Source organism: Thamnophis sirtalis, unplaced genomic scaffold (genome assembly GCF_051295495.1).
Source record: "Thamnophis sirtalis isolate CommonGarterSnake01/CBP01778 unplaced genomic scaffold, rThaSir2_p1.2 scaffold_3, whole genome shotgun sequence".
NCBI classification, from domain to species: Eukaryota; Metazoa; Chordata; class Lepidosauria; order Squamata; family Natricidae; genus Thamnophis; species Thamnophis sirtalis.
In genome coordinates this window covers 98,320,385-98,328,494 of record NW_028261383.1, presented here as the reverse complement: position 1 = coordinate 98,328,494, position 8,110 = coordinate 98,320,385, and the positions used below count along the sequence as shown (strand labels likewise).

The 8,110-nt window shown below is 43.6% G+C and overlaps 1 long non-coding RNA gene across 2 annotated transcripts in view; it reads right to left on the bottom strand.

Moving 5' to 3' along the window:
- Positions 1 to 1,749, bottom strand: part of LOC148048075 (uncharacterized) — a 93,197-nt gene extending 91,448 nt beyond the window's left edge. For both annotated transcript variants that reach the window (XR_015695787.1, XR_015695786.1), the window contains exon 1: positions 1,505 to 1,749. This is a non-coding gene — a long non-coding RNA (uncharacterized LOC148048075). The remainder of the gene's footprint in view (positions 1 to 1,504) is intronic.
- Positions 1,750 to 8,110: the final 6,361 nt, after the last annotated feature.

Below are 8,110 nucleotides of genomic sequence, written 5' to 3'. Positions count from 1 at the left end.
ATTTTCTGCCAGCCAAAGCAGCAAATCAGACTGCCTTGCAAGGCAAGGGCAGAGGGAACATTCCCCACTGTTAATGAGAACGAGTTGGCTGTAGATGCTGGATGTACAATGAGCTTTGGGGCATTTTTGCTTATTATAATAATAGGGATGCTTGACTACTGATCCTACATTGTTGGAGGATTAGCTAGCTTGCCTTTAATGAAACCAAAGAACCTCCAAGCATCACAAGAGACGATCTATAGATTTGTCAGTTTTCATTCAGAAGACAGAGAAATCAATGGTCCTATGGCTTCAACTTCTACAAATATTAAGGTTGTTTTTTTCAAGAGGACTGGCTTAAACAAACAACCACAATGACAATCTCAGCTAGGGATGAGAAGGAGGAGGTTTTTCTTTTTTGTCTCTTCTTCCCCCTATCTTTCAAGCTGGTTTGAAACCGTTTAAGTCATCAAACCGTACAGAAGGAGATTGTTCCCAACTTCCCTCCCTTATTTGCAGAGATTTAGGAGTCATAGTTGAGGATTAGAACAAGAGTCCGGAATTCTCCTTTTCTTCCCACATATTTTATTTTATCAATAGGTTTGGGCTGATAAGACTACTTAAGTGCTGTTCAGCTGTAAACAGAGGAACAAAGGTCAGTCAGGAAACAAACTTGCTTCCATGTTTGTGCTCATTAGTCAGAAGGCGTTAACTAAAATGGTGGTTCTAGCATTTCTTTTTTTGAGCTTTTTTGAACAACCAGAATTTCTGCTTGTCTGTTGAAGTCTTTTAAAACAGAGGCCACAATCTTTTGGGCACCAGTGACCAATTCCATGGAGAGAGGTTTTTCCACAGACCAAAAGGGATGTGGTTTCATGTGCTGCCTGCATCCCATAGAGGGGGCTTCGCTTATTTGTGTGGCCCAGTTTCTGGCATGCAACGGCCTGGTGTCAGTCCCAGGGGTTGAGGATCCCTGTTTTAAAACAGTGTGATCTTCCTGCCAGCCTAGTTTCATATCCTCCCTCCCTACCCCTCTCCCTCTCCTCCCTTCTCCCATCTCCCCTTTTCTTGACACATGGCTATCACCAACCAATCTGAACTGGATGCTGGAAAGAAGATGGTTATTTGACAAACAACCATGGCTGAAAAGTAGAGGTCTATTCCACTGTATTTCCCCCTCTTCTCTCTCTCTGAATCTCAGGCCAGCTTCCTTTGAAACTAGATAAAAGAAAATCTGGCAAACCATCTGGAGACACCTTGAAAAGATCACTTGAATGGTCAGTAGAGATCTCTAGCTTTAAAAGGGTTACATTACTATTGCATTTATTCTATATAAAACAGAAATGTTTTTTTTGGCGGGGGTCATGTGCTTCTTCCTAAAAGACAACTTTTTACCAAGCAGAAGCACCAAAGAGATGCAAAAAAAAAAAAACCAAGTCCTGAAAGATGCCAGATGACTAGCCAGTGGAGTGGAAAGGATCACTTACACAGCTTGCATATTATAACAACAAAATGGTCCACTTACTTTTGCAGATGTCATGTCCTCATAATGGAACTCCATCTCATTAGCAGCTAACCCAGAGGAGTTGAGATAGGGCAGGCAGAATCTACTTCAAGGTATTCCAGAAGGAAAGCAGTGTTTTCCTAGAAGAAGATTTACCATGTGGACACACTAGTTCACATGAAGAAGAGTTATTAGAAAGCAATGATTTACACCAACAGATCTGCTGCAGAACCATCCCTTCAATCCCTTTGCTTCCATGACCAGGGTTACTGTGACTACACACTCCTTCTTACTTTGTAGTTCAGTCATGGAGATATTTATCTTGCAGAAGACCCACCATAGAGAAAGATCAACCACAGAGAAAATCAACAAACCAAAGGGCTCCACAGGACTCACATAGATTCCACTTCAAAGTATTTTCTTTGGAACCTTGTCATTCACTGTCATCAAAACCTTGTAGCCAGATGTCAAGACAACAGCCTGCTGCAACTTATTGATTTACAGAATGGAAATTCAGATAATTTTTACCTTTATTTATTCAGTGTTGATACTGACCAATTCCAATCAACTCGAGGTCAGAGAATGTTTGTTATTTGTATGTTTGTCTAAAGCAGAGTCCTCCATTTTGTGGTTAGCCAGTAGATGACTTCTCCAAGTAGAGAAAAATCACTCTCCTGAAGAAATCTGTGCTGTTTTCTGTGAGACAACAAACTCCTGGCTCAGTTGCTGAGATATGGCAACGGTCAGGCTGTTGGCATCCATTTTTTTCTGTCAGCTTGCATCCTGCCACCAATCATCATCCCCTCTAAAGGGTGGGGGGAATACATTTTCCATGGTATCATTCTGTACCAGATTTAGGGATTGGGAATGGAAGGCCTTGTTTTGCAGTTGTTCTTTTCTCTCTGGATGGTGCTGGTACAGTGGTGGGTTTCAAAAATTGTTCGAACCTACTCTGTGGGTGTGGCCTACTTTGTGGGAGTGGCTTGCCACCCATGTGACTGGATGGGAGTGGCTTGCCGCCCATGTGACCGGATATGAAGATGCCGACGACACTTGTCAGAACCACCTTAAATTACCTCACACACAGCACTGGCATGCATAAGAATATGATGTAAACTTGTTTTTTAAAAAGCATCTTTGGTTTGCGTTAAAACAACTTCAACACATGCAATGTTCTGATTGCACCACAAACGCAGTAGTCATCCTTACCTTTCACAGAGGCACTGAGTTTTATAAATATGAGCATGATAGTGTAGAATAATCATATCCAAGGACCAGTGGTGGGTTTCAAAAAAATTTGGAACCTCTTCTGTAGGTGTGGCCTGCTTTCCGGGTCCACTGGTAGAACCTCTTCTAACTGGTTCAGTAGATTTGACGAACCGGTTCTACCGAATAGGTGCGAACTGGTAGGAACCCACCTCTGTGCTGGTAGCATGAAAGAGAGTTAGCCTAGGTCCCTGTAATGTTAGGAATCTCAGGGCTGTAAAGATATTACATTCTTTTGACATATTCAGCTTTAACATCTACATGAAACTGCTGGGTGAGGTCTTTCAACAGCATGGGGTGGCAATATCATCAGTATATTGATGTTGCCCAACTATACATCTCAATCCTTGGCCAGGTATGTGACATCATTTCAATGCAGATACGCCTGGAAATTGTGGAGGTCTGGATAAAAGGGATTAGTTCTAACATAGCCCTAGCGTGGCTTTGGGGCTCTGCCCTCTATGCCAGATCTGGTAATATATTATCATCAGATATTGCTGGTGCACAGTTTGAAGGTCCTCCTGGACTCACAGTCCAGGAGGACCTTCAAAGAGGAGATGGCAGCCATGGCTAGGGGAACCTTTACAAAATATGTGCATCAATTGCAACCATTCATGGACTTGGTGGTCATGTTCATGGTCAATCATGCCTGTCAGCCTCTGCTTCGCTTACTTGCTTTCGGCTGCCATAGAAACGGGGAAGGTGGGGACATGGTATTTGGGATGGGAATAAATGGTACAGGAGTTGATATGGAAAAGGGAGTTTTCTTCTCAACATCTTCTGCACATGCTGGTGGCCAATGTTTGGACCTGGCCAAGGCCAACCATCCTGCATACCAACCTGATGATGCTTTCTGGAGATGCAACCCACATGACACCTAAGGGAGTTGCAGATTGGACAATGGGGGTGGGGTCGTTAGAGGGAGGGGGCTGAGTAAATGTTTGATATGTATGGGTTCGCGCCTTTCTGACTCAGATCTTGCTTTACTTTCACTGCTATCTTTTCATAACCAGTAAAAGTACTTTTTAATTCCATAAACAATGGAGTTGGGAGTTTTCTTTCTTGGTTACTGAAGGAGGCATGCCTGACAATGCCTTAGTCATTTCACACTTGGACTATTGCATTATGCTGTAGATGTGGCTGTCTTTGAAGACTCCCCAGAAGTTAAAATTGGTCCAGATTGCAGTAGCTCACATTATGCTGTGCACCTCTCAGTCTACCTGTGTTACACCGCTGCTGTGTAATTCCCTATTAGCTCCCAGATTCTTTCTGAGTGCTAGTCAAGGAGCAGGTTATTACCATAAAATTTTACATGACATGGGCACCATTTGCAGGATCATGTCTCTCTCTAAAGGTACTTGCCCCTCTCACCAAATCAAGTAGGCAGTTGCATTCCAGGTAGCACATTATCATCTAGTGAGACTTAGAAAAGCTGCCTTTTCTGAGGCAACCTTTACTCTGTGGAACCCCCTTTAGAACTCCCTTTACCCTAGAACCTGGCAGGCCCTCATTCCTTTGACCTTCCAAAAAGTCATAAAGAGCCAACTTTTCCGCCCGGACTCCTTTGGGATTGGGCGGCCTATAAATCGTGCAAATAAATAAAATAAATAAATTTTCCCACAAGTGCTATGATATGGTAAAATTGGAGAAGTGGTGGGTTACCAATTTTTTTTCTACCAGTTCAGGCATGCTCCAACATGTGGGATGCTTCTGCACATGCGCAAAAGCATCTGGGTGAATGGGCAGAGCCTCCTGCCGCCACTACGACTGGTTTGGCCAAACTGGGCTGAACCTGAAGCAACCCACCACTGGGTTGGAGCCTGATTGATGGACTGGAGAGAATGGGTTTTCTTGGATTTCTTGTTTTATTTTGTATTGTATTGTATTTTTGTTTTTGTTATCGTTGTGAACCATTCAGAGTTGGGAAGCCATGTAAAATATAGACAGACAGAAAGGCAGGCAGGCAGGCAGGCAGACAGACAGACAAATATTCAGTGAGAAAAGTTCCTCAACCTATCCCAACATGCATTCAGTAGAGTGATGGGGATTGGAGGTTCCTATTAGAAATTGACCCATGGGAGGAAGAAGAGGGGATGGCTGGGTATCCATCAGTTGTTGTTCTGAAACTGCCCCAATTGCAAATGTACACAAATATTGTCCAGCCTCTCTGCTGAGACACAGAATGGGGGCAGCTCATTTCATGTCAAAATGTTTTCTGAGAGACTATTTTCTGAGAGAAGGAAATCACGTAAAGGGGCTTTAGATGAGCTCGAAACACACAAAACAGACAAAATAGACTATCATTGGGCACTATTTTGTAACAATAAATATGAGTGAAGAAACCCACCTACGAATTGAAAGCAAGAAAAAGATGGCATTCTAAGAAGACAATAAAAAGAAATATATATTTTCACAGGAATTGAAAACCCAGGAAACAATTAAAGGTAGTTTTGAGGACAGTTTTATGCAAAGCCATGTCTTCATATATCACTTGGCTTGAAGAGTGAGAACAATGACCCACTCTAAGTAATTGAGCCTTCTGTTAAGGGCCTGGAAATAGTCCCAGGTCAAAATTGCCCCACCCAAAGGCACCCTAGGTTATGTCTTGTATAGGTATTACATGAACCTTCCATTCTTTCTCCACTGAAACAGCAATGATAGGAAGTCTTTAAAAAGAAAGCAAAGTAGTTCATGACCAAAATTTCTCTCTCTCCAGATGTAGCTGCATTATGTATGCAGGGCTGGGAATTCTATTCCAGGAATCCATTACAAGTTTGAGTACTGTCTAGAATTGATGAAATCATCCATATCAAAAAAAAATCCCCCCAAAAAGAAAGTGTGACAATGCTTGAGGTACATAGATAATGAAAGAAAAACTTCACAGACATCTATATTTTTCATTCATCTTAAGTAAAAGAGAGTTAAACCAGAGCAGAACAGTATGCTGGAAACATGATATCAATGACTGTCCAGTTCAATTTCATTCTTTTAATGGATTCAGCAAACAAAAACATCGCATTTACCTTGGCAGGGCTTTTCTAATATGTTATTTGAACTGAGCAACGGCATTTTGATTGCATTCACCTTTCGCTTTGTCCTTGTCTATGGAGGACCACATTTTAGGAATGATGCTGAAGAGCACTTAGCCAAGATATGTAACTAAAAATATTCTGTAATTAAACGATTTCAAGGACTGGGAAATGCAGCCAATCTGATGAATAACGTTGAAGAAAGCCTGCATTCTCCAGCACCCAGATCCAACTGTTTGATGACATATACAAAGACCTTTTATCGTTCCCCTTTCCCTCCCCCATGTTAGCGTTCAGCCTTTTAAAGCATTTTATTCATGAGAATTCTGGCTTCATTAATGAAGGCCTTCAGAGAAAAAGAAAGAAGAAGGAAGCCAATGCAGATCCAGATGTCTCTTTCTACAACTTCTGGGTAGAGACAGAACAATCTATATGGTCTTAAATATGAAGGTATACCATACTTTAGAATAGAATCCATTCCCTCAGGAATGATTTCTCATAACATGGGACTCCTTGAAAAGCAGTCTTATTTAAATGGGATGTTTTCAGACAGGCCTGGTTTTTTTCTGGTTATGTAAGTACAACCTAAATCAGGGGTGTCAAACTCAAAGGCCCAGGGGCCACATACAGCCCATGGGTTGCTTAAATCTGGCCCACTAAGCCAGCCAGGAAACGGCAAAGGACTCTGCCAGTTAAAACAGAGCTCAAGGGATGCAGGTGGCCGCCCTGCACTCCATTTTCAGCCATGATAGCTTCCTGCAGCCCTCTGCCAGTGAAAAAAGAGCTTGCGGGGGGGGGGGTCTCCCCCCTGGCAGAGGGCTATCAAAACAAACTAAAAACAAAAGAAATGTTTCCCCTTTTGCATTTGAGCATGCAAGAAGGGACAGGAAAGAGAAGAAAAAGATCGGAAGAGAGCAAGTAAAAAAAATAAGGAAAGAGGGGAAGGAAGAAGGAGAATGAAGAGGGAAGGAAAAAGAAAAGAAAGAAGGAAGGAAGGAGGGAGGGAAAGGAAGGAGGGAAAGAGATTATAGTGAGAGTGGGGGAGGGTCTCAGGGAAGTCCTGCCTTAGTTCTGGTCTCTCTTGTAGCTCTTGTTGCTCAAAATATATCTATAAAGACACATTAAAATTACAAACAAATCAATATTTCATTTACCCATTGAAAATGAACATTTTTATATAACATATTCAACAGGGATGTGCAGTCAGGGGAGGCAGGGGAGGCAGGGCCTCACCACTGTCATGATGAAAAGAAGAAAAAATTAAAAGAAAAAAGGCAGAGGTACTTGCTGCCAGACTCACAGTGGATGACTCTGCTTAGTGATTAACTGCAGGGGGAAGCGAGAGAACCATGTGCCTCCTTTAGACTATCGTTATGATCACTTGAGCAGAGTTAAGCAAGGGTTAAAAGGTGAAAAATTCCTTATGCAAAGGAGGCACGTGGTTCTCTCGCCTCCTGCCCTGGAAGCAGAAGGTCTTGCCTTTTTCTTTTTACATTTTTTACATTTTCATCATGGCGGATGAGAGGAGAGCTGAAATCCTCTGTGACACAGCTGGAAAAGGTGTGTGGGTCAGACGGAGGGTGGGGAAAAGAATTCAAAATTATTGTAATTTAATTTGTAAGTAATTTTTTATTGTGAGTAATTTGTGTGTGTGTGTGTGCGTGTGTTTCTTTCTTCACTTCACTCAAACAAACTCTCTCTCAATTTGAGAGAGAGAGTTTGTTTGAGAAGAGAGGGGCAGCCTGCCAGCAGAGGCGGGTCTTTTACCTGCCTCTGCTGGTGGGCTGGCGCTTTCTTTCTTTTGCCTGCTGTGCCCCCCTTCCCTTTCTCCTCTCTCCCACACTGGGAGCCCCATCCTGCTCCCTTCTCCCTTTCCTCCTCTCCCCTTTCTTCGACGGCTGCTGCCTTGCCCCCCACCTCTTCCTTCCCTGCTGCTGTGTCCGATAGGTGTCTCGTGTTTATGTCCGCCATAACCGTGAGATGCCGGTCGGACACAGCAGCGGGGATGAAGAGGGCAGGGGGCCAAGGCGGCAGAGCTCCTTCATGTTCATCCCCTTCAGGGCTTTTCCCGCCTGCAGGACATTCCTGAACTGCATGAAGGCAACGCCCCGGAGCTTCCCATTGGGCTTCCTGGGCAAGGAGGCTTCCAGGACCATCCCGAAGTCAGAGAAGGCACTCTTCAGCTTTTCTTCCGTGCACTTGAAGCTGAAGTTGCGGACAATCAGCTGAGCCTTCTTGGGGCCCCATGGCCTTGGGGGGCTCCGGCACTTTCCAGGGGTGTCTTCGCCGCCGCCGCCTTCCCCTGCCGCCTTCCGCTTCTTCTTGGGCCACG